The sequence below is a fragment of the Lepisma saccharinum genome, chromosome 11, assembly GCF_977018435.1.
Source record: "Lepisma saccharinum chromosome 11, izLepSacc3.1, whole genome shotgun sequence".
NCBI lineage: Eukaryota > Metazoa > Arthropoda > Insecta > Zygentoma > Lepismatidae > Lepisma > Lepisma saccharinum.
This window is the reverse complement of record NC_139239.1, coordinates 29,153,181-29,180,259: the sequence shown is the minus strand read 5'-3', so window position 1 is coordinate 29,180,259 and position 27,079 is coordinate 29,153,181. Positions and strand designations below refer to the sequence as shown.

Sequence of the window (27,079 nt, the reverse complement as noted above, 5' to 3'; positions counted from 1 at the left end):
CTTCTCGTTTACCTCTAGAGGTAACGCTGTTACTTGTAGAAGGCACGGACAGTTACCGCAGCAGTTCCTTCTATTGCAGAAGTGGTAATGCCGAATCTAACAGGTGCACTTTCCCGTTACAACGGTCATTAATATCATAGCCTTGTTTAGAAATAATAGAAAAACAGGTTACTTTACAGCAATAATTTGTTGCTTTACCTTATACAAAACCGAGACTCAAATCAGAAAACATCTTTTGTTAATCTCTTCCGGAATTATAGTGTCGTGTCTGTGAAACTGAGACCTTTAGCGCCGTGGAATTCACTGCAGAATACTTGAAAGAGAATAGACACAGTAGGGTACTATTTGCTCGTTCAAATCTCCAAGCCTCCCCGATGGCGCAGCGTCGTCGCCTTGTAATCAAGGTGTCCCGGGTTCGTTACCCGGTGGAGACGTATAGTGGTTCGGATTCCACTTTAAACTGTAGGTCCAATCCAGATTAGCCTTACTGTGCATAAAGTGGACTTAAACACCAACTCAATCCAATCCAATTCAAATTTCCAAATTTTGAAAGACCCTTTCTTAATTTTGAATTGTTGAAAGTGAGAATAGGCAAGACATCCTGATATCAAATTATACTGCATCAGCTTTGAAACCAATGGATAATCTGAATGTCATTCTAAACTACAGGTTAAGTTCAATTAACCAATCTGTACATGGAATTGACTTACAGGAAGCGGACTACAGTTCTTGTGATCTACGATTCAGTCATCACTAAGTCATTAATGTAAAGACAAAAATCTGTTCTAATTCTTGTCACGTGAAGGGCTTTAGTTGTTGATCAGAAGATCGGAGAAGAATTGGGCCTCTTTGATAGACTGTTGGCTAATGTCATTTTCTTGAAATCAAGGACCAGCAAGTTCCATTCAATGGTTTGGAACAAACTTTAGGTTCAGACAGTTGAACTGTTCTCTCCAGCAGAAAAGAAAAATACGCGTATGTATATAAAAACCAAGAAGCTATGAGTAACATGTACAAAGGTTTCAATTTAATTCCCGTTATTGTCAGTATCAAGGTAACTAATTTCGTTGATATACGGAAATGTGGAAGAAGCACCAAAAAAGTGGAACCTGTCACAAAGGACACCTGGTGTCTCAACCTTTTTGGCGCCTTTGAATCTGTTGTAAAAGGTTGTAACTTTTGCAGTTGCAAGTAAGAGAGAGAATATTTTTTTTAAAAAAAAAGCCTACACCATACGGCCTTTCAACACCTGTTTTCCCTGTCCGGTTATGCAGGTGGTTTGTTCGTCTGCGAACTGGCGACATAAATTTCGAACCAGCTGCCTTCGGGAGTGTTACCAGACTGGCTCCAAAATGACTCATAGTAATCCAAATGGCTTTGCGAGACTTGTTAGATCTCAATTGCTAGCCCCACCTTCATGCTTTGACGCTTTTACAGGCAGAGGCTTCTTCTAGCAATATTTTCTATTTCTGGCTGCCTCGTCATAAAAGCTTCTTTATCTGCAATCAAAGTCAACAATAAAGCTATCCTGAATCGAACTCGGAAGCGTTTGAGTCCAAGACAATAGTTTAAAACAGGCTGTAAGAAAGCCTTGCTTTTTTTCTTATTCTGTTTGATATGTGGCTCTTGTTAGCTGTTTTCTAACAAAGGCTGAGTTACTCTTATCTTATTCTGTTTGGTATGTGGATTCTGTTGACTGTTTTCTAACAAAGCCTGCATTACTATTATCTTACTCTGTTTTGTTATGTGGTTCTTGTTGGTTGTTCTATCAAAGGCTGTGTCACTCTTATCTTATTCTGTTTGGTATGTGGATTCTGTTGACTGTTTTCTAACAAAGCCTGCATTACTATTATCTTACTCTGTCTTGTTATGTGGCTCTTGTTGGCTGTTCTAACAAAGTCTGTGTCACTCTTATTTTATTCTGTTTGGTATGTGAATTCTGTTGACTGTTTTCTAAGAAAGGCTTTATAACTCTTACATTATTCTGTTTAGTGTGTGGCTCCTGTTGACTGTTCTAACGAAAGCTATATCAATATTATCTTATTCTGTTTGGTATATGACTTCTATTGATTGTTTTCTAAGAAAACTTATATTACTCTTCTTATTTTGTTTGGTATGTGGGTATTGTTGACTGTTTTTTGTTGCTGTTGTTTTAACAAATCCTGTATTACTCTTATCTCATCTGTTCGGTGTGTGGTTCCTGTTAATTGGTTTGTAACAAAGCATGTATTACTTTTATCTCATTGTATTTGGTATGTGGCTTTTATTTTCTAACAAAGGCTGTATTACTCGATCTTATTCTGTTTGGCCTGTGACTGTTGTTGACTGTCTCAAAGTTCCACTTGATCTTTAGTTCGTCCTGGAGATACTTTGGGTAGATTAATCCTAAAGAAGCTTCATGCAGATTCAATTTACTGTTATCCAGATACTACATACTTTTGATAGTCTGTTTGAAATATAAAAAAAATCTATAGGTTACAGCAAAATCTCCATTTCTCTACTAAAAGTCTTGGCGTCATATTTTGCTGTCTTTCTTCAAATCTGCCTCCAAAGGGCGTAAAAAATGCTCTTCTTCAACTTGAAGTCTCTAATGTAATATTTAAAGAACAAGATTCCTGGGGGGAGAGAGTATATTAGAGTCTCCATATTTGTTTTGCAAATATGAAAATGGGGGAAAAGTCCTGGCACGCAGTGCGTTGACCCTCCCAGTCTTGAGTCTGCAGATGGACTTGGCTCCGTCGCAACATAATGCGTGAAACGCGATACGCTGGAAGTGCGTATGTGCGTAAAAGCTAACAATTTTAAAGCAAGCAGAGGGAGAAGACGGCGAGGGCCGTTTCTCAAGTTGGCAGGAAAGCTTAGAGGAGGTGGGGGGGTGGGGGATAACAATTATTTCTTTCAATTGAAAGAGAGAAAGGGCCAGCCAGCCTCAATTTGGTAATATATGCGCTAGTATTCACATATTCTTCGCATAGATTGAATAAAAGCGTGACATTTTTACATATGAATGGTCTTTCTGTGTGTATGTGATACTTAATCTTTGACGAAGGGACCGAAGCATTGGATTGATGTTACTTGTTTATCTTCTTCGGCCTCTACAAATAAATTCTGTGGAAACAAAATCCCGTGAATTTTTAGAAGCAGCTAGAACTAGAGTTTACTCGTTGGCATTCCTAAACCCGAAGGTTTATTGCAGTTTTTCACTTCCCTTGGACAAGATCAAACCATCTTCCCAGTTTCCTTCAGGTCCAGCGTAATATTGTAACTCCATCTTCGTCTTGGTCATTCCACAGGTCACTTACCATCAGGTTACCCAACAAGAACCCTGTAAACTTTACTATCGTATCCCATGACCTGCACACCGATGTCTTCTTGCGTTACCTATCCCGATAATACCAGGGGATGGATATAGATTATGCACTTAAATGTCATGTAGCCATCTCCACTCCTTTCATCTCTTTTCGGTACAAACCTTCTTCAGTGAAAGGGACCACCTTTCACATCCATTATCATAAACAAATTGCATATACCAACTATTTTTAAGCAATGCATATGCACTTGATGTGATGAATATACGAAAGTTTGCATTGCGAGCAAAACAAGATTTTTCTCTTCCTATCTTTCTGTCTCTATTATCCTCTTTCTCCCCCTCTCTCATCTCTCCCTCTTTCTCCACATCTTATCTATTCCTCATTCTCTCTCTGTCCCCTCTATCGTTTCTCCCTCTTTCTCCAGTCTCTCTCCTCCCTCTTTCTTTCCCTCCCATTTCTACTTCTATCTTCTCTCTCTCTCCCCTCCCTCCATATCATTTTCTTTCTCTATTTCTCTCCTCTCTCGTCTCTCTCTTTTTGTCCGCTTCTCTCATCTCTTTCTCCTCTCTCTCAGCTCCCTCTTTTTATCTCCTTGTCACCCTCTCTCCCCTCCCTCTTATCTCTCCTTTTTTCCTTTCTCTTTGCAACCCTCTCTCATCTCTCCTCCTTCCCTCTCCTCTTGCCCCTTCTCTTCCCTCCTCTCCGTAAACTGACAATGATATTAATTTAATAGGGGACCATGACGTTTACTCTTTTTTAACTTTCTTTTCCTCGTTAGGTGCTCTGAAAATCCAGACACAAACAACAGAATTAAAATGAGAGCTAAATAAACGTCTCTTTCCCTTTGCCAATTCGAGAGTTTTACGTGACATACCATTTACATTAATCGGCACATGCTTAGGCTATCGAAGCCGAAGTGCTTTGCTGGTAGCTTTCTAAGTACCATCCATTTTCAAGAGCCTAAGCTCGTATGCAGCTGAACATTGATTCAAAGCAGACAGTCACTGCGCTGTGCAGACACACGAGTTAGCAGGAGGACGTCCTTGACCCCAGAATGCGACGGCTGTGATCATAAATGTCTCTCGACTGCATTATTAACGGCTAATTGAAGTACTTCGCCTACCTTGAACTTGCATTGCTTCGTTTAGTCTCGTCAGATTTCATGTTCAACACACCAGACAGCTATTTCGTTCATTTTTAGTGCGGTATTTGTGCATGTAAGAGTGTAGATGTTTTCCCAATTTCAGGGCCTTTCTTCTGCAAACACATTGACCCTTGAAGCTCAGAACCTGTCAAGGTTTTTTCCTATATTCATGATCGCTGAAGAGGTGAGATATTCGATATTTCTCAGAGGTGATCATTTTGAATGAATAGCACCGTCCAGTTCACTCCACTTTTTGGCTCTCTTTGCACTCACACGTATAGTTGGTTAAACTGTGCAACACAGACTCGTCTACTTTTGTTGATTTGGAGTCAAGTAGTGTATTTGGTGTCTGCGCCGTTTGCACTACGTTCTGGAGCGGTGTAGTGTGTGGTGTATGGTCACGTGGTACGTGCTAACTAATCAAATGTACGTTTAAAGCAGCAGACAGGCATTTGTTGAATATTCTGAACTTGAACACCGCTTTCCGTCTAGTTGGTTGAACGGTATTTCCTTTCACCAGCATGGCACCGGGTTACACCTGCACTACACCTAGTGTCAAAAAGTGCAACGAACTAGACTGAGCTCATTTGAATCCACCCTCACGATTTGCTCTCGCTTTCACACGCCCTCACGGCTCGCCCTTACCCTCTCAAGTGTTCTGGGGAGTGATGGTGAGGGTGAGGTCTCGTGAGGGTGACCACCATCCGGAGGGTGAACACCTCCTCTCAGCTATGGTCGTAGACCTTGAGGGTGCCAGAATCTGAGTGGTTCTTATGGGGTGAACTTACTGTGAGGGGTGCGATCTGTTGCACTTAAAAAATAAACGGTATTTTTCCTAATAAGACAGTTTCTCACTTTCTTGTTATTGTTGACAAAGAAAGAAAAAAACTAGGGCTGAGCCGATATCACTTTGAACTGATACCGATACCACTTTGAACCGATACCACTTTGAACCGATACCGGTACCACTTTGAACCGATACCGATACACTTTGAACCGATACCACTTTGTACCGATACTACTTTGAACCGATACCGATACCACTTTGAACCGATACCGATACCACTTTGAACCGATACCACTTTGAACTGATACCGATACCACTTTGAACCGATACCGATACCACTTTGAACCGATACCACTTTGAACCGATACCGATACCACTTTGAACTGATACCGATACCACTTTGAACCGATACCGATACCACTTTGAACCGATACCACTTTGAACCGATACCGATACCACTTTGAACTGATACCGATACCACTTTGAACCGATACCGATACCACTTTGAACCGATACCGATACCACTTTGAACCGATACCACTTTGAACTGATACCGATACCACTTTGAACCGATACCACTTTGAACTGATACCGATACCACTTTGAACCGATACCGATACCACTTTGAACTGATACCGATACCACTTTGAACCGATACCGATACCACTTTGAACCAATACCGATACCACTTTGAACTGATACCGATACCACTTTGAACCGATACCGATACCACTTTGAACCGATACCGATACCGAAACTCACCGATTCCCACCGATACCGATACTTGATAATAGTAATAATTTGAAGCTGTTCAAAAAATATTGATCAATATTGGTGTGTAAGTGTTCTATTCCAATTGTATGGATACATTTAACAATAAATTTGAATAAAGTATTCAAGAATTAAAATATTACAAATACATGTTACATAATCACAAAATTCGTTTTCCCTTACCTCAAAATTAGTGCAAAATAAAAAAGTAAGTTCGAAATTTGCATAATTTCCAGGATAAATGAACTCCGCGAAAGTGTCCAGCAGCAATTTTTGCAGACCCCGTAAAATACCTAAATTCCGGAAAGTCGGCTGGTATCGGTAAATAAATTCCAACCGATACTTTCCGATACCGATGCCACTAGTATCGGCCAATATCGGCATCGGTATCGGCTCAGCCCTAAAAAAAAAACTGTCTTGGAAAGAGATGGTGAAAGAAGATAAATGCTGGAAGTGATCAAGGAAAGGAAAATGAATTGGTTGGTATATTGGCCAAGAAGGAATTGCCCGCTGAAAGGCGCAGTGGTAGGAATGATTAACGGGAAAAGATTCTGGGGAAGAAGAAGATAGATGATATTAAACTAAGTGGGGTCCTAGGCTGACATGAAGCGTAAGGTGCCAGATCGAAACATCTCAATATTAGGCAAAGAACAGAACGAATTAATGAACTATCATTTGCACTACGGCTGCTACCCATCTTTGTCTTTCTTTGTTGCATAATGTAAATTTACCAAATATGCGATATGCTAATCCGCGTTCTAAGTGCAAAATGTTAGCTGGGGGGGGGGGTGTTTGGTCTAGCCTTGAGGGGAATGCTCCTATGATATAACATGATGACAATGAGACAGCTGGGGGAATGCTTTGCGAAAATTTTGCTAGCTGGGGTGGATACCATCCTGCCACATCCCTCCTCACTTCGAGCACCGATGCTAATACTGTGCAATGAAAAATGCAGTACTGAAATCATAAAAACATACGTAATTTCGAAAATAATGTGTATAAGCGACTGACTACATAGAAAGAGTACGAATATTCTGCATTGCTGCTTTCAAATAGATTGTTTTAATAATAGTAAATATGAAATAATAGTTACATTACACAGAGGCTAATGGAGGCTGGATTTCACCTTGGACTTGTTTGTAGACACCGATAATGATTTGATTTTTATTATTTAGCATCGCTTTTCTGCCATCTTTGGCTAATCGTGACGATGAGGATAAGTGATAAAATTCAAGGGACTCTCACAGAGAATGTCCATACCCAGGCCGGGATTCCAACGCGGGACCCCTGGCTTCGTATCGCGCCGTGTTTACCAGCCACGAAAGTCGTCACCACAGATATTGTTGGAGCAGATAATATTAATGCAATTAGGGATGTGACGAAGCTGAAAATTCACCGATGCCGATGTACTCACCGATAATTTTTGGAACCAATACCGATGCCGATATTTAACCGATTCCGATACATACGATTATTAAACAGAAATGGGATGTTATTTTCAGCATGACAAAAATAAATTTGCTATGTACATTTCTATTGCATATATGTATACACATATATATTCTCAAGAGATGCGAATGTACATTTGCATCTACAAAATGTTATGTGAACCTTTAAGAAGAACATGGATTCTCAAGAGATTAAACATTAGTACACAAGCAGTTCTTTGAAATGCAGAATGGATTCCTGTTCTGCCAGATTAAACTTCAGAAACACGAGATTTGGAAGCACTTTAGGAAGTAACCTACTTCTTCTCTTATCTCAAATCTGTTCAGCAACACTGAACACTCAATCACTGAATACTGATGCAGCAGGTATGCCCAAGTATTTTCTCAGGACTTGCTTCAGGTTTGAATATTCATTTTTGAATTTCCAATACAACAGCAGATCCTGGTTCAGCAATGTACTGTTTTATTTAGGTTGATCCTCTGAATGAGTTTGCAATAATTTCATTACAAAAACTCTACAATAATGACGAATCATAACCAAATTTTCAATAAATCTTACAAAACTAGAATATAAAACTTATTAGAAGGTAAAAACCAAAGTATAATCTATACCGGTTTAAATATCGGATTTTTGCCGATTCCGATACCGATGCCGATGTGTCAATTTCGGCCGATTTTCATACATCTGTAATCGGCTTCGGCACATCCCTAATTGCAATATATATTAATGTATTTGCAATATATATTAATGTATTGCTTTTGTTATTGTTACTATTGAGATGAAAATTGGTGATGCGAGAAGGGGTGCTCATGCCAATGTATATGACTCCTTTGCACCCCCCGTGGCGCCACCTGTGCTCGTAGATGAAAGTGATGTGGTCAGCACCACGTTCTGTACTCCGCACTCGTGGGAAGCTACAGTTGTGAGAAAGAGATGACTATCCGAAAAGTACAGACAAGAGCAAGTGGGCGAAACCACATATCGGTGGCCGCACGTGTTGGTTGCTGAAATCACGATCAAAGGGTTCTAGCCCATTTGTGGACATGTGTGTTCTGATTTCTGTTCATTTCTGAGCGCCCCTTTATCAGTTTCCCCCGATCACCATCCATCCTTATCGTCGCGATTAGGCTAAATAGGCAGAAATGCGACGTAAATTAAGAAAAGTCACTCTTAAAAGTTGTGCATGGAGTTGTCACCATCCTTTAGGTGTTAATGCGGAATTGGTGTTGTTTGGCACCATCTATGGTGTCGTGTTACATCATTTTGCTCTCAAACAACACCAATGTTTCAATACTCGGTTAGGTGTTATCTAACACCAATTAGACTGTTACGCCACTTTTGGTTGCATATGTTTTAGTGTGTACAAAATGCGAAACTATTGGTTATCGATTTACAGCAGTACCAAGCTTCCATTATCAGCAGGACCTGCACTGCGATCTGCATCGTCGCATTGTAATCAAGGGGTCTCGAGTTCGATACCCGATGGAGACACATTCGGAACCCACTTTAAACTGCAGGTCTATTCCCGATTAGCCTATTCGTCCATAAAGTGGATTTAGTTAAAACTCGAAGATTTTCGGCAGTATATATTTTTTTAAATGCTGCAGTGAGAATTTTTTTTCGGGCACTTTAGAATTCCTTGTTTCTTTATGATGTGCAGTGATCAAAATAATTCACAAAAGCTTTTAAATTAAAACTACAGTCAAATTTTAAATGTAATTTTGGTATCTGTGAAATAAACGTGGTCCCTTTAATGCATTTCTGTATGTATTTCAATGCATTAAAAGTGCATTCGCAGTGTGTACACTGTAATGGGTCACATATATGCATATGTTTGTGTCAATTGACACATTTTCTGTGTTGTGTGTGCAGATTGTGAATCTAGCATGGTTCCCGAGTTCGAGTCCCGATGCAAAACATATTTCCATGACTTGGTTTGTAGGTCCTGTCCCTATTAACTTGACTTTAAAACAAACTTCGTTCGATAAAACACGAATGATATTCGTGTAAGAACGTTTCTACAGGTTTGTTGCAATCACCCTTCAGATTATGTTGTCAGAATATTCCGTGTTGCAAACGTGACAATATGTGATAATATGCGTACCCGATCAAATAGGGATTATTGATGTGGATTAGTGCGTACTTCCCTGTTTTCTCGTTTTTATAATCTCCCCCCAAAAAAACGTCCTCCCTCCCCCCGTGAACATACCTGCCAATTAGTACAAATGCCTGATGATGAACGCGTCAAATCCTACACAGAAGCATCGTAGCAGTTACATACGAGCAGTAGCGCCAACTTCAAATACATTTTTTGTGGGTTAACATTGACATAAACAAAATTTTCTACATGTAAATACATATATTATCTGCTCCTCTTTGGGAAATTTAAGGGGAAGAAAGTGCCTTGTCTTTCTTACATCATACGCGAGTAACCACAATCTCCCTGAAGCTTTCGATATTGTAAAAACCCAAACCTGCTGCATTTAGGTGCAGCATACGTATATCAGGATTGTTGTCCAGACGCTTCATTTCCTCTTAACTGTATTTTTGTTATTTATCATCGCATTTCTGCTACTTCTACTTAATTTTGAAGATGATGATAAATTGTGAGTAGATGAAAATTGATGAAGGGTCACTCAGAAAGAACACCCATGCCCAAGAAGGGATGAGATCGAGTTGACATTACCTTTGGATTATGGAGGGTGACATTACAATATTCTTATTGATTCATCCTCATCGCCGCGATTAACCTAAGAGGTAGAAATAGAAATTGAAAGCTGGAACTCTTGATCACACGATTCTTCAACAATCCCATTACAGACCAGGTATATTTTATTCATAATTCTCGTAACATATATTAACGCATTTAAACTTAAGCCAAGAATTTGAATACTAAAAAATGATAAAACAAGTTCAACTCCCTGCGGACGATAGTTAAAACATATGCATTTCTAAGCCAAGAGTATTCACGTCGATTCCCGGTAAGAGCACATTTCATTTCAATCTGTAAGTTTTCTTTCTATCAGCTTATGTGTACATGGTATGGATTTGAAGTAAAATTTACAAGTTTTTAATAACTTGAACTAAAATATTATTAATAAAAAACACGATATTAAAAGGTAAACATGCAAAGATTATTTTCAGTCCCAGCGTAGTGGTAACCCTGTCGCCTTGTAATCAAGGGGTCCTGGGTTCGACCCCCAACGGTTCAGATTCCACTTTAAACTCTAGATCCAGTCCAGATTAGATAGCATCTCGAAGTTGTTGGAGTAAGAGAAATTAAAAGTGGGGTGGGGATCAGAGATTTAAATAATTATATCTGAAGCTGGGAGAAAAATTGAATGATAGATGTTGAATTGTTGAAATTCTTCTGAGCTAATTAAAATAATACCTGCCCCCCTTTCCCTAATGTGTCCCTCCCCTAGAAAGTCAGAAATATGGAAAATCAAAAATTCAATATTAGAAATATTTCACGTATTTTTAAACCTGTACTTACCACATCAAGACAATCATGTATCCAACTCCACAAAGGCACACTACTGGAGTCCCAAAAAACAACGTAATTCACCAAAACACGAATTGTTCCCAAAACAATTGTTCCACCGGCAAAAACAGAACCTTTAATTTTATTATATTTGTTTTCAAATTTTCCTCCGTTTTAGGAAACAAGCACTTGTAATTATCACTCACAACGACCACACATTTCAGATTGCAATGCTGAAACTCACACGTCTATTAAACAACGTTCCTCTGTTTAGGAGAGAACTTGAAGTGTCGTAAACTGTTGTCATCGGTTTACGACCCCAAGAACCACTAACGAACATGCGACGTACCTCCCGTAGCGACAGACAGAGAGCGACTGGCTTCACGCCGCAGACTTTCTGAATAGGGGCTCGGTTGTACGGACTCTGCACTGTTGCCAACCCACTGTAACATTTCGCGTCTACTACTCCATATCATCGTCTTACAGGTATGGGTTCATACAGCGATCGAGCAAGTAACATTGTATTGATTGTAGCTGTTTCTCATGTTTAATCTTTCAACCTCTTATGCAACGTACTTGGTGATATTTCAGAAGCGCGAAATAAAATGAAATTCCTCATGGCAGAAAGGAAAATTGCAGTTTTCGTCCGAAAACCGGTTTTGAACAACACGTGTTTACATTATTATATTTATATTTTATTAAAATTATTAAAGGTGTTGACGTCAGGGTTTCCGGGTTCGAATCCCGGGTAAGGTATAGATATTTGTGTGTGTCCTAATTAAGAAAAATGACAATTGAGAAAAAAGTTATATGCGTGAAAATAGAGAAAAAGAGTGACGGGGGAAGCTACGTTTAGGAGCTTTCCTTAAAATACAATAAGTTGTAGCGTCGTCGCCTTGAAATCAAAGGGTCGCGGGTTCCATACCTGGTGGAGGTACATAGTGGTTTGGATTCCACTTTAAACTGCAGATCCAGTCCCGATTAGCTTTACTGTGCATAAAGTGCACTTAAAACGCCAACTCAATCAATCTGTTTCACTCTTTCTCTCCCCATGTGTTGCTTCCATATTTTAATCTCTCCCTCTCTCTATGTCTCACTCTTTTTTTCTGTTCACTTCTGCGTTCCTTTCTCTGTGTGCTTCTTTGTTTCACTGTATCTATCTCTCTCTCTCTGCGTGTTCGTGTGTGTGTGCCATCTCCATATTTCATTCTTTCTCTCTGTTTGTGTACACATTTCACTATTTCTCTCTCTGTCTGCTTCTCTGTTTTACTCTCTCTTCTCCCTCCCACCTTCTCTCTATCTCTCTGTCTGTCCGAGTCAATATTTCAATCTTTCCTCCCTACCTCTCTTTCATGTTTTACTATTCTCTATCTCCCTCTGTCTACTTCTCATATTCTCTCTCATTCTCTGTCTACTTCTCTGTTCTTCTTCCCTGTCTCTCTTTCTCTGTCATTTTCTCAACTTTTCTCCCCCTATCTGTCTTTGTCTTTTCTCCTTCATATTTACCCCTTCGTATCCTTTTCTTCTTATCTTCTTTCCTCCCGTACTCCTCCTCCAACTTTACCTGATTTTACCTTTCTCTTGTTCTCTCTGTCATTCCCCCTTTTGCTTCTTTCCCTCCTCCCTCTCTCTCTACTGGCTCTATATCGTTTTTTCTTTGGTTTTACTTTTTACTAGTGCAAATTTTATTCTGCCGTCGAACAACGTCAATGACACAAAAGGAGACTAGCAGTGATTTTTTATATTTAAGTATCTAAGTATTCATACACCACAAAATACAGTATTAATATTTATTAAAGGCCCAGGCAGCTGACGTCTGTGGTTTACAAACGATTTTCGATGTAACTACTTAGGTATTTACTTCACTTGGCGATAAACACGCTGAAAAACACTAACGTTGAACACTTAGGGGGAGTTGGGGGGAAAGCACAAATCTTGCTGATACCGAGTTCGACGTCTTCAATCTTCTAATCCTCCTGTCGTTGGTTCATAATAAACATGTAGCCTCTCATCTTTAGTAACCTTTTCTCAGGTTCTGGTAGAGATACTGCACAGGCCGATATTTCACTCACAGTTTATTCCTTAGACACTATATCTCTCTCCGGCTGAGATTATGGCCGATAGTTCACTTACAGTTTGTTCTTTAGACACTATCGCTCTTTCCGGCAGAGATCATGGCCGTTAGTTCAATTACAGTTTTTCACAGCCCGCGAAACCAATAACCAACGTAACACGGATCCTAACCGTACCAATGCTTGAGCCGGACTGTCTTCTCTGTAACGCACATCAACCGTTCCCCAGAAAAGACGTTAACTTCTCTTGCCGCCCTTTTTTCGCCAGCGAGGGCGGGTCAACTTTTATAAGGGGTGCGTCAAGATCGGTTACAGCTCCCTTTCTCTATGCCTCGTACAGTCAACGGCAAAGATAATGGTAAGCAAATTGTCCACCACTATTTTCATTCCTTTTTTATTCTACATCCTGTGTTGTTTTAGGGTTGGTTGGAAGCAGGCATTGTTCTCTGCTTATTGACGTCTTTATTTGAATTCATTGTCATCACATTGTGTAATTCAGACCGAATGAAAATATTGGTGGACAATTCGCCTACTGTTTCTTGGGTGTACATATACGTAATTGTTTAGCATGCTACAACATATATCTTGACACAACTTCTCTCCTTTCCAATAATTTTCTTAGTTTCCAGGCACCGCTTCCACAACACAGACCGATGACGTTTTCTCAGCAACTTTTCTTCTTCTCATTGCACTTGCTAAACCTTTCCCACCACTGTCAGCACATCTCCTTACGTGTTATCCGCAGGTTGTTCGATGATCTTACGCCTAATCATCGTGAGTATCTTTCTCCTAGTTTCCCACACTGTTCTCAGGGGCACGAATATCACCTTCAACACAATGTCTCTTGCTCGTGTGTCCAGGTCATCACATCATCCCGTTTTTCCCTATCTAATTGCCTCTCTTCAACATATGTTCCTTTCTTTCGATTCCTTTGTAGATTTTCTAGAGCATCACATACAGCTGTTCGGTTCTTCTTGGAAATTCCTTTCTTTAATTTTCTTTGTCGTCAGCGCTTTGCGATATCCGTGATGAACAATAAAAACGGGTGAAATATAAATAAGTGTAGTGCAGAGAACAATGGAAGGATTCATAACAAATTCCCCCTGATATAAATTGGATAGAGGCACAAATAAATCAAGGGTAATGGCAGTGTTTCTAAGTAACTAGTTACGAGAAACCCAGTTACAAGTAAGTTACTTATTTTAGGAATCCTAACTGTAATTAGATACTTTTAAAATTAAGTAGCTTTAACTGTAACAGAGTTACTTTTTGCGATACAAGTAACAGCAATTACTTTTGCAGTTACTTTACAACACTTGATTGATTGATGGATTATTTTACGTCACTTTACTGTTATTGTTTAGAAGTAACTAGTTACGAGTAATCCAGTTGCAAATATGTTACTTTTTGGGGGAATCCTAACTGTAATTGGCTACTTTTAACATTAAGTAACTGTAACTGAGTTACTTTTTGCAATAGAAGTAACTTATCAGCAGTGACTTTTACAGTAAGTTTACAACACTTGATTGATTATTAGGGAATCGCTTAAGCAAGGAATCTAGGCTTCGTTGCATGCTAAATTTAGAGCATCCACGCTTTATTGCAACGTATTTCTAATTGGGAGCGAAAACTTCAGCTTTGGGTGTATTTCCACATTAATTGAAACGTGGTAGTTGGGCTAGGAAAAGAAAAAGTCATTTTTGAGAGAGTGGGTTTTGTTGAGCTAGAAAGGAAGGCGAGAGAATTAGTGCAAGTCGAATTAAAAACATTCAATCAAAGCTGGGTCGTTCCATCATATGTTTGTTAATAATGTAAATATATGAAGACATATAAATAAAATGCATTCAAATACTAACTTTATTACAATTAATGATCATTGATTGTGTGTATGATTTGTTTGGAAGAAATTTTCGAGCAAAAAGTTGTTGAATTTGTTTTGAGTCTATGAACAGAGAGGCAAATTGGGACTGGACCTACAGTTCAAAGTGGGGTCCGAACCACTATGAGCCTCCACCGAGTATAAAACTCGGGTCCCTTGATCACAAGGTGACGACATTACTACTACGCCATCGGGGAGATCCTCCAGCAGGAAGTAAAACTTACTGTTACTTTTAAGTAGAAGTACCTGTAACTCAGTCATCTTTTTAAATGAGTAACTGTAACTCTGAGTTACTTTTTGAACCAAGTAATAGTTACGCAGGTACTTTGAAAAGTAACTTTCTGAATACTGGGTAAAATACTCACAATAATAATATTAGATCAATTAGGATAGTTACTTTTGGTTCACCCTGTAGATAACGTTTGCTATATTCACGTTTCCGAAAGACGACAAGAACAATTTTGTTTTCTACATAATTAACATACACTCCCATGCTTTTACCTCTCTTTCGTACTAGTTCTGCCACAACTTACGCAATAATAAAAACACGCTCTCTTTTATTACCGTTGTAATACATTTCCACTTCAACATTACATACAACTACATTTTAAAGCCTGATCAGGAAGTTTCATAACCAGAGTTGAATTTTTCTATATCCCTTCGGTTTTATTGATTTACGTAATTGGGGATCGGTGCATTTCACCATCAATCTTACCATGTTTGAGGAGAATCGTTGCGGGTTTTCGGTCACACCCTGTCATCAAACAAGGATCTCCCTTCGTGGCGTAGTTAAAAGCAGGGGTGGGGGCTTGACACTCTGCATCGATTTTTTTTTCCACTGGGTGAGAATTGGTAAAGTCCACATGCGTCATAGTGATGCGACAACCCTCATTAGTCGCAGAGGGTGAGAGAGACGAGGGAGGCCAGTCTAAACGACCCACACGTTCTAGGCTGCGAGGCGTCCTGTGTTCGAATTCTGGCAAAGGCTATCTGTTTATCTTTGTGAATGTTCCTGTACACACAGATAACTAAATGCATCAGTTTAAATATAAAATGCATACAGTCTGTAGCTCAGACCAAATGTTGAAGCGTACCATCGACAAAGAAGGTGCATTAAAAAAAAATCAGTTGATGCATTCAGGTACAGCTCGACAGACAGCAAATCCTACATACATGCTTGAAACTGTAAACCTGGTTCTTCACAAAGGCCAAAAACACGCTTTAATGCAACAGTGTTTCAGTTGCATCCAATAGATTTGATGCATTTAATTTGCTGAGTGTACTCTTCTGTACACTTCTCCACTCGGTGGAAAACAGATTTTTGAGCACGATAATTTATTTTTTTAAATTTGGTTTTGAAACTATTCATATATTTCCATTATCACTTTTAAAAAATAGTGTAACGAATATAAACTTTCACTAATGAAAATGTTCATATTACAAATTTTCGCAAATAGTGCAATTTGCAAGTAAAAATCTTTATTTTCTGCTTTTCCTTTCTGATTTTAATTCAATAAATTCTGGCCGGTCCCCGTGGCGGAGTGGTTATCACATCGCGCTGCAACGCCAGGGGTCTCGGGTTCGAATCCCGGCCTGGGCATGGATGTCTGTGAGTGTCCGTTCATCAATTTCATCATATCATCACTCATCCCCATCTTCGCAAATTAGCCAAAAGTGGCACAAAAAGCGAAGTAAAATAAAGCAAATCAATCAATCAAAAAAATTCCGATATTTCTGCAAATTAATGTATTCCATGATAGATAAATTGATTGAGATACTCTATTTTACTGGCTTCCTCGATAGTGTAGCGCTATTATCGTCGCAAGGAGTCCCGGGTATGATTCCCGGTGGAGGCTCATTGCACAGTGGTTCGGATCCCACACTAAACTGTAGGCACAGTCCTGATTAGCCTTCCTCTGCATAAAGTGAACTTAAAAACTCAAACTTAAGCTTTATTTTATTTCATCCTTCACTAATCGCAAAGATGAGGATGAATAGTGATAACTGATAAGATGAAATTCATAAAAGTACAGACACATATGGACAGGACACACTGCACAAAGCCTCCTGCCTCGCTCACTCCTTCCTTCCGCATCTCTTACAACGCTACAGTACCGAAGCTCCTTCTGCAAACCACACATGCATACGATAACGCTCTTTCACAAATAAGGCGGGACTGGCCTACCCGAACTTACTGAATACCCCTCGTACATCCAACTATTTCAAATTGGCATTCTTTTCTCGTGCCTAGGATTTAAATGCTCTTTCTCAGCAACTCCAAGTAAATGGAAAGACGGAATTTTAATGGCAGTGGAGTGTCTATGCAGTAGTCACCTACTCCCTTTCTTCGGTATAATGATAGTCACAATATTACATAACTCATTAACGATACGATTGGTTGCTAATTAACAAAACAACCAAGTTACAGCATTCTAATAATGAGTCGAAGGTCTGCCTGTTTACCATTCATAGAATCCGTATACTAAACTATTCAGAAAAAGCTTTTCAAGAAATATTTTTATCCTACACAAACATGCTGAATTTGTAAAAATACAAATCTTCTACTAATAGCGATGTGTGCGTTGCTATAAAAAACTAATCTATCAGAAAATTGAACACAATTTTCAAAGAAGTATTAAACTATATGATTGCATTAATTTAAATTTAGCAGCTTTTATTCAAGTTATTTAGAAGTAATAAAAACTGTTCCACTTTTCAGGCAAATAATAATCTTAAAGAACAGTGACATCTGAAGTGGAATTTATAATCTAAGATATTTTTTGTAGTATCATATAGCATTATGGAATAAAAAGAAAACGAGATTGTATGGTACCCTAGAGATCAGGTTTTATACTTATTAGTAGGACTAGGATTTTTATGACTTAGCATATTTTTTTGATAAGGGTGATGTGTTCCCTAAATATATAGAAATTCATATTGTGAAGAAACTAATTGAATTAAGGTGCTTTCAAGGGCATATTTTGGCATATTTTCATTTTTAATTGCAAATTTACAGAAAGTATTCATTGTGCATTTCAAGTCATCAGGACCCATAAAGTGAACTAAAAATACTATGTATATGAAAATATTTCAGCATAAGTTAGATATCTATGTTTGAAACAGTCTAGTTATAAGGGCATATTTTTCAAATTAGAGTGCATATTTTGTAAAATTTTAGGTCATAAGAGCATATTTTATTTTGCATATTTTGGTGATTTTTAGGTCATAAAAATACTAGCCCTACTTATCAGTATGGATTTAAATATTTCCTGATGCTGTAGTAATCCTAAACAGTGGCGTACCCAGGATTTTCGAAAGGGGAAGGGGTGTTATGTCCTGTCCTTTAAAACTGAGTCCTATATTTTGCCATCATTTCAAATTTTTTTTCTGAAATGCTGGGTCAAAAAAGTGGTTTATAACCCCCACTAACCCTCTTTGGGTACGCCACTGACCCTGAATTAATAAAAAAGAATAATTGGATTGAAACCAGTCAAGTGTCGTCACGGAATCTTAGGTGAAGAAGTCCGTATCTTATCAAAGACCCCGCTATGTACTCGATAATATCTTGCATGTGCGTCACGAGAATTTTTTAGGAGGAGTCAGTCTATTGATAACTTGATTAGTAGAAATAATAAAAATAATAATTATTTTCATGGTTATAATTGTTATTTTGCAATAGTAGCTATTATAAACTAATAAAAATTATCCAACGTTATTCCAAATTTGATATTATTATATGAATGTGGAGAATTTGCTACGCAATACACCAGATGAGTGAATATCCAGTTAATTTTTTTGATTTTTTTGTTTCATACAGTTAGTGTACGTACTGAAATTTATAGTTATTGTAATTGTTATTAACTTCTACACACCTCGTTCAAGAAATACTTTAAAAGCTAGGGGGAAATTTTATTCATGAAGTTTATGTTGCGAGAAAAAAAAACTATATATTTTTGGAATTTTGGAAAGAGTGGAGCCATTTATTGTTTGCATTAAATGATAGAAGATTAAATATATAACCATTTTCCTATATTTGTAATATTTTTTTCGATCTAATGCAGTTTTTACTTTGGTTATTCTCTTCAAACAGTAACTAAATGTACTTTTTATATATATACACAACAAGAATAACAAATTTTCTGCTTTTTTGTAACTTGAAATAAGCGATGCCAATTTCCAATGGGAGAGAAGGGAGTTCGACTCGTTCGACCACGCCCCTCCCTCTCCCGAGGCCCATGAAACCTTGTTTTAACCTCGGACTCCAAGAGGAGGATCTTTCCCTGCAAGAAACATCCCAAACTTCCGACACGCCCACCGATATGACAGAAAATCTGGACACGACAGAAGTAATGAATCATATCCCGTTCAGGCTTGAAGATGGAAAGGAAATGGAGGAATTGCTTGCGAGTTGGCAACACTTGCAGTGGCGGTGGCGCTGGCGTCGCTTTACGAACTCCGTAGGGGAAATAAAGCGAGGGGGAAACAAGAAGACAGTTGCAGCGAGAGGGGACGAGAGAATTGCTATTCGTAGCGCTGCGCCATCGATTGCTTGTGTTTCGGCAGGAAGCATATATTTTGAAAAATGATGTTCCTTGTGTTTTAACATTCTTCTTCTCACCGGTTTTTGTCGCTGTCGAAAACGGTTCAATGAATGTCGCTTTTCTTTCTCCGTGTCATTCTTGAAGCTTCTGGTTTCATTCATTTGGGCTCTTTAACGTCGCTAATTTCTATCGGATGCTGCGGGATGACAGTTAACGAGGGGAACGCACACCCCCTTCCAGCTGAATAAATTATCAGTGTTTGGAAGAAACGCTGTTGCTGTTACTTTTAATGAAAGAGTTACTATTTGAATTAAGCAACTGTAACAAGTTACTTTTTTAAATGAGTAATTATAACGAGTTACTTTTAATGAGTAACTATACCTCACGTTCTAAATTAGTAAATGGAACTCGCTTACTTTTTAAATGAGTGAATGTAACTCCCTTACTTTTTAAATTGAGTAACTGAAACTCACTTTTTAAATGAGCAATTGTAACTATCACAGAAAATTAGTAACTGTATCTCACTTAGTTTTTGAATGAGTAGCTGTAACTCACTCACTCTTTAAATGAGTAACCGTAACTCACTCTCTCTTTAAACTAGTAACTGTAACTCACTTTTTAGATGAGTATTTGTAACTCGCTCACTTTATAAATGAGTAACTGTTCGATACCTCATTTACTTTTTAAATGAGTAACTGTAACTCACTCACTTTTTAAACTAGTAACTGTAACTCACTTTCTAAATAAGTAATCGTAACTCACTCACTTTTAAAATGAGAAACTCCAACTTACTCACCTTTGAAATGAGTAACTGTAACTCACTCACATTTAAACTAGTAACTGTAACTCACATAATTTTTAAATAAGTAACCGTAACTCACTCACTTTTTTAAATGAGTAACTGTAACTCCTTCACTTTTTAAATGAGTAACTCTAACTCACTCACTTTTTAAACTAGTATTTGTAACTCACTTTTTAAATAAGTAACCGTAACTCACTCACTTTTGAAATGAGTAACTCCAACTCACTCACTTTTAAAATGAAACAATCCAACTCACTCACTTTTTAAATGAGTAACTGTAACTCACTCACTTTTGAAATGAATAACTGTAACTCACTCACTTTTGAAATGAATAACTGTAACTCACTCACTATTAAAATGAGTAATTGTAACTCTCTCACTTTTAAAATGAGTAAGTGTAACTCACTTACTTCTTGAATAAATAAGTGTAACTCACTTACTTTTGAAATGAGTAACTGTAACTCGCTCACTTTTGAAATGAGTAACTGCATCTCACTTATACTTGTTAAATGATTAACTGTAACTTACTTTTTAAATAAATAACTGCAACTCACTTACTTTTTAAATTAGTAATTGCACCTCACTTACTTTTTCAATCAGTTACTGCCGGCCCCCTTGTCGGAGACGTTAGCACATCGCGATACGACTCCAGGTGTCCCGGGTTCGAATCCCGATCTGGGCATGGGTGTTTGTAAGTGTCCACTCGCCAATTTCATCCTATCATCACTCATACCCATCTTCACAATTAGCCAAAAGTGGTACAGAAGCGAAGTAAAATAAACTAAATCAAATAAAATCAATCAATTAATTCGTAAGTGTATCTCACTTACTTTTTAAATGATTAATTGTAACTCTCCTTTTTAAATGAGTAACTATAACTCACTTTTTAAAATTAGTAACTGTATCTAACTTACTTTTAAAATGATCACCTCACCTCAGATCACCTTTGTGGTCCTTTGAAGTCTCACCTCCTCAAGTTCATTGTTCCTTCGAGCGTCACGTGCTACATTGATGCTCATATATTAATTGGCATCATTGGCGTACGCTTTTTTTTCTGGAGGAGCTGAAATTGTAATGTTGGACAGTGCATTGATGTTTTGAAGGGGAGCTGCATGCACAATAAGATATTTCGTATTTTTAGAACTTTTCACTCTCATAAATTGCAGTCATTTTATGGGGATTTTGAATTTACCACTTCTGTTTTCCCGAGTTTTCACTTATTTTATCTGAAAGTATTTATTTTCTCAAAATTTTGGAGAGGGCTGTAGCCCCATCAGTCCCTCCCTGCGTACGCCAATCATTGGTATAGCCGCGATGGTCCGGTCGTCACAAATAGAATTGTCCCAGGGAGGGGATCCCAGCACCTCCACAAATTACCAGTATTGTGAATGTGTGGTGCCATACCCCCACATCCCCCTCTTCACAACATTTATTGGATACCCGGTGGAGGCATAAGTGGTTCGGAACCCACTTTAAACTGTATGTCCAGTCCCGATTAGCCTTACGGTGCATAAAGTGGACTTAAAACAACAAATCAAATCGAAACAACATTCATTAGGGGTTTTACCTACTAAACGTTCGTACTATCTCGGCTCAGTGAGATTTGAAGATGTGGTACCTAGGTATATGTATTTTACATATTATGTAGATGTTATTTTGTGTATAATTTCCTTATATGAATACTTGATGCTTTTGCACTTTTCTTCCCTTCTAGTAGCCACATGTATCTCAAGCAAGTATGTGCACTCTTTCACTCTTTTTCTTGAATTAATTTCTTTAAGGATATTGAACTTGCTAATACTTTTTCGTTAGAACTTCGTAATAATTATAACTCCATGAGTGCTGCCATCTGGCGAACTAAGTGATGTGCATCACGTGATGGTGCACTGGACTGGGCAAGTTCAGTTGTAAAATAGGGGAGTGACGGATAAGGGAAACAGGTTCCTTAAAAATTGCTGCTGAAACATCATTGGCAACTTTCGTACATAAGAGTAAAGGCCGAATCACATGGAAATGGATATCCAGTTAGTTGGCGCTCAACTGGCTACCTGCCCGGAGATGATGGCTGCTTGAATGGTTTGGAGGAATATGACATGTTCTAATTGCTACTGGCTTTCCTCGACTGGATTCTGTGAAACAGCCAATCAGAGCAAAGTTTGGGCATGTGAAGATAATCTGTGAGTTTGCAAAGGGGAGTTTTTGTCTGTGGTTTCCGAGTGTTGGCTGTATTTGTTTCTCGATAAAACAAAGAGGAACTAGATGACGTGTAGTGCATTCGTGTTCAGTTCATTAATATTTAGGTATTTATGCAAAGCAATGAGATGTGTACGTGACAAATAAAATTAGCCGAAAATGAAAATCCTTATTATTACAAGTGTATTAAATTAAATGTTTGATTTTTTTTAAAAAAAATGTGAATGAATCCTGCGAATCTCATGTATGAATATTGAATATGCATACCGGAGTTAATTAAAAAGCTTGTTTGGTACGCATTGATTACTATATTTTTTTTCGAACCAATCTCTAGGCCATACTTTTCTTTTTTTAATTTTTAATAAAAGCACAAAGCAGTAATTCTCCTACAACATTATTCAAATTGCTCGTCCATGTTTCCAGTACAGATTGTCTGCTCTGCGCAATGTCGTATGGGAACAAAAGTCTATCGACAAGTACGTGGTAACAAGTAACGTGAGAGGAGAAAACTAGCAAATGGGTAGCCAGTCCAGCGCCAACTAGGGCATACCTACTGGAAATCCAGTTCCGTGTGATTTAGGCTTAAGCTCGCCGGCAGAATAATACAAGTGGTAACAACCATAACAAATACAACCAAACGCTTACAAACGAAGTACCGGTCTGGAACATACAGCCATGTTTCTACTTACCTCCCCCTTTCGCTTCGTCTTCTGAGCTAGCTTTGTCTTCCGTGGTCGGACAGTAAAGACGTCATAGAAGGATTGACAGCTACGTTGTAAACATCCATGTCGAAGCGTGCTACCACGCCAGAGGTAAGATATGGATGTTTGTGTTTGTGAAAACTAAAGAATCAAGGTAAATAGTAGAAAAGATTGAAAAATGGAGAACAAGATATGAAGAAAAGTTACAATAAAAAGTGGCTGCGAGTTCCAGCCCCCGCTGAACCTGAAAATTAATAATTGTGTTTAAAACCTTTCTGCCTGCACCCTACTAAAATTTCATAACAATCGGATCACCCGTTTTTGATTTACAGAATTTCAAAAAGATCGATCGCTTGCAAAACTCAAAAAAACCGGCCCCTTTTGTGTTCTCACGGCGATAAAAAATATAAGGCATACTCGAAAAAATGTTGGTTAGCATAGATTAACGCAGAATTGAATAAGCTAAATCTAGATTTTCGATTTTATGTACGTCTACTGGTTACTTTTTAATTGGAGTTCAAACTTTAGTATTCCGACAATAAACTCAAAGCTTCTCTCCTTGCGTGATATTTTCGATTTTCTTGCTGCCATACAAGATCTCCTCCCACTGCTATTCAATCCTTCGTGATTAGACAGCTTTCTTCAGGGTTATCTCCTTGCGTTTACCGAATTACGTAACTCTTTTGTGGCCATGAATGCAGTTATTAATATTCTCCAAATACCAGAGATGTTCGTGACACCCAAGCGATTGGAATGTTTACACGTCATTCAAGGACCTGTGCGCCGCCCTGATGAAAAATAGAGATTTTTGGGCGTTGTGAAAGAGGTTCAAAATCAATTTGGAAACCACACCAGACCGGCTTTTCTTTGTCAAATACCGCATGCATCTGTTTAGTCAAATACCTCTTGCATCTGCTGTTTAATGAGTAGAGCGAAGAACTGCATAAGATAGGCACTTTGGTATTTCCTCTACTCTCCTGTAGAAACAGCCATGAGATTATTAGGAAAGGGGATAGATGCGCTGGTGCCACTCGTGGGAGAATTAAGAATTGCTGGTTTCTGCACACGATATGGCAACATTCACCGTGCAGAGTTGCCAAGTCCTCTCTCCGAAGAGTAAGTTAGTGAAAGCCAATAATTACAGGTTTCCACACGATATTGCAACGTTCACCGTGCAGCGTTGCCTAGTCCTCTCTGGTGTAATCGAATGAAAGCCAAACATTGTTGGTTTCTGCACGCGATGTGACAACATTCACCGTGCAGCGTTGCCAAGTCCTATCTCCAAACGGTAATCAAATTCAAGCCACCCATTGCTGGTTCCTGTACACGATGCAATGTTCACCGTGCAGTGTTGAAACGTTCTCTCCCCAAAGGGTAAGCAACTGAAAACCAAGAATTGCTGCTTCACGCACGCGATGTGGCAACATTCACCGTGCAGCGTTGCCAACTGTCTCTCTCCAAAGGGTAAGCTAGTGAAAGCGAAGAATTTATGGTTTCTACACACGATATGGCAACGTTCACCATGCTGCGTTGCCTAGTCCAAGAACCAACCCCTTCCTACGTTCCAAGCGGAAATGTACCGTTGTCACCAAATGATCTGTCTAACAAATATTAGCTACAAATACGAACAGCAGAACGAAAATACACATTGTCGGAAAGCTCGTTGTAAGCATGTGCGTCGAAGGCGATTTGGCAATAGCGCAAAATTCTGAAAGCCGCCTACTTTCATGTCTCGGAGTGTAGGTTCGAACCCTGACAAGGACCACTGTGTTTATTTGTTCAGCTATTTTATCATTAAAATCAACGACGAGTGCTGATTAGGTGGTACAGTTGCCCGAGCACCATTTCTTTCTGGACTTGGATACATAAATCACCTTAAGTTGTATAGTGAATAATAGTTACATAATACAACAGCCTCTGTTGTTTTCCTTCTCGCGGGAGAGAAAAATCTCCGTTTCATGCAGTGGCGTACCCTGCTCCTGCAACTGCAAGAGGGGATTGGAGCCCCTATCCGTTTACACTCCTGCCTTGCTTCTTATCGCAGTAAGTAGGCGGCTGTTGGTTGCAGGAGGGATGCCAACACTTCGCATCGAGAGCGGAATCCCACGAAGAATTGCCAAAGTGAACTGAAAGAAAGCACCAGGGTTGTCCACTATAGCTCCTCTTTTTGCGTCATTTTCAAAGCAAACCATAAAAGCAAAGATCTTAATTACACTTTAGGAAACTTACTTAAATGTAAGTAATACAGGATAATTCAAAATGAATGGTGTAACTTTACACAGATATTTTGACGTTACTATTTATGATAGGAAATCAGGCAAGGCCTCAAAATAAAGAAAAACTCTGGAAGTTTTCTCACATGACTCACATTATAAAGATTCAACATGGGAACCACGTGTAATGCGGAAAAGGTCCAAACAATAATCAAGCACTCGCTATGCACGAGGCAGCATGTCGTTGTCAACAGTTTGAAAGGCACTAACAATTCACAGTTGTGACTTTGGCAAATCTTTCGGAAGTCTAAAACATTAAGCATTACTACCGAAAAGCACGCGGAAATGTCTTTGCACCATCGTGATTGAATCAGTTCTCGGTTGCTCCAACACACAATACATCTTCTACTGGTCATTAGCCATTTTGGACACTGGCGATTCTGTTGGAGCATCGGCTAAGGAGAATAACCCCTGCTAAGTGGGAATAAAACTTCCAGAGTTTTGCTTTACATTGATGCCTTGTCTGATTTTCTATCATAAATAGTAACGTCATAATAGCTGTGTAAAGTTGCACAATTCATTTTGAATTACCCTGTATTTTCAGCAAGTTTGCTGTAAAGAAGAACGAAGAAAAAACAGTTTATATCAAGAGCTTTAGGTTACGTAGTTTATCTGCAATGAGGAGAATAAAGGGGAATAATTGTGTATACCAATAATTGAATTCGTATCCATAACAACAGAGTTTAGAAACTCCTTTAGCCGAAGGCCATGCTACGCTTGTTTATGAAATATAATACATACGTAGAGAGGTAGAAAAATACCCTATATGAACCAAAATACAGGCTGTCTGATAATACAAAACTCTGCTGTCACGCTGTTTATTGATCCACTCAGGATTTCAACACTGACAGTTCTGGGTTAGAGCCCCGACAAGGTCATGGTCCTTTGTGAGAGTCTATTGATTTCATCAAAGCAACCAATCGACTCTAAAGATGCTAAAAGGTGACGTAAAATAATTTGTTTTTTTCTTTTAAGCCTCTTTTCAACCACTGTGGAAAAAAGTAACGATGAATGATGATAAGATGGAATGGATGAAGGGCACATATGTACGATGAAACACATGCCCACAATCTCCACATGCCTTCGTCACTGCAAAAATCTAGGCTGTGTACTATGTGGAAGAGAGATTGATATTTCAGTGCTTTCAGAGAAGGCCACTGCTTGCACCCCGCGACGTAAAATAAGAGTGAGGAATATGTATTCTAGGATTAGTTAATCCATATTGCCAAGACAAGCAGAGGTTGACCTTGACACGCCGATTTTAAGGATAAAGACTTTACTCAAGGGATGATGTTTCTTATCTTTGACTCCATTCCTTTCACTTAGACCTTATTTGTCGTGTTTGTTACCCCCGAGTCTTACAAACTGCCTCCGAAACTACCGAGGGGCCGTTCTAATTAACCGATCTGGTTTTATGGTCTCCTCTTGCGGGATGCAATCTAACATGGGATTTGGGGTCTTAAAGTGGCGAGGGAGTTGATGCACAACTTCCGCAAAATTACTCGATAAGCTGAAAGACCAAGGAGCTATAGTCGAGCTTAGTTGCTCTCCTTTCCAACAATTAAATCTGAAGGGGTTAAGGTAAAAGCCAGAGGAAAGAAGATCTCACTGAGAAAATTGGTTGCGTTCTATCTCGTTACTCGGAGCGAGCAGCACGTTGAGTACTTGTCAG

General features: G+C 38.8%; 1 protein-coding gene across 1 annotated transcript in view; it reads right to left on the bottom strand.

Moving 5' to 3' along the window:
• Window positions 1-11,302, bottom strand: part of LOC145994985 (uncharacterized) — a 194,348-nt gene extending 183,046 nt beyond the window's left edge. Inside the window, exon 1 of the mRNA XM_083131518.1 lies at window positions 10,959-11,302. The gene's annotated coding sequence lies outside the window, so the exon portion shown is untranslated. The remainder of the gene's footprint in view (window positions 1-10,958) is intronic.
• Window positions 11,303-27,079: the final 15,777 nt, after the last annotated feature.